Below are 384 nucleotides of genomic sequence, written 5' to 3'. Positions count from 1 at the left end.
CCTACGACCCCAGGTGCCCCCCTACAACCAGGTGCTTCCTACAAACCTAGGTGGCCCCCTGACCCTAGGTGCCCCCACAACCCCAGGTGCCCCCTATGACTCCAGGTGCCCCCCACAACCCCAGGTGCTCCCTATGACCCCAGATGCCCCCCTACAACCAGGTGCTTCCTATAAACCCAGGTTCCCCCTATCACCCCAGGTGCCCCCTACGCCCCAGGTTCTCCCTATGACCCCAGGTGACCCCTATGATCCCAGGCTATGACCCAAGTGCCCCCCTATGACCCCAGGTGCCCCCCTATGACCTGGTGCTCCCCTATGACCCCAGGTTCTCCCTATGACCCCAGATGCCCCCTATCACCCCAGGTGGCCCCTATGACCCCAGGT

At 63.5% G+C, this 384-nt stretch overlaps 1 protein-coding gene across 1 annotated transcript in view; it reads right to left on the bottom strand.

Annotated features, from left to right (window-relative positions):
* The window catches only part of LOC110571357 (calpain-8), a 23,376-nt gene that overhangs the window by 16,269 nt on the left and 6,723 nt on the right, over positions 1-384 (bottom strand).

Source organism: Neomonachus schauinslandi, chromosome 6 (genome assembly GCF_002201575.2).
Source record: "Neomonachus schauinslandi chromosome 6, ASM220157v2, whole genome shotgun sequence".
In the NCBI taxonomy this organism is placed as follows: Eukaryota; Metazoa; Chordata; class Mammalia; order Carnivora; family Phocidae; genus Neomonachus; species Neomonachus schauinslandi.
Note: the sequence above shows the minus strand (reverse complement) of the source record. Positions and strands in the feature narration are given on the sequence as shown.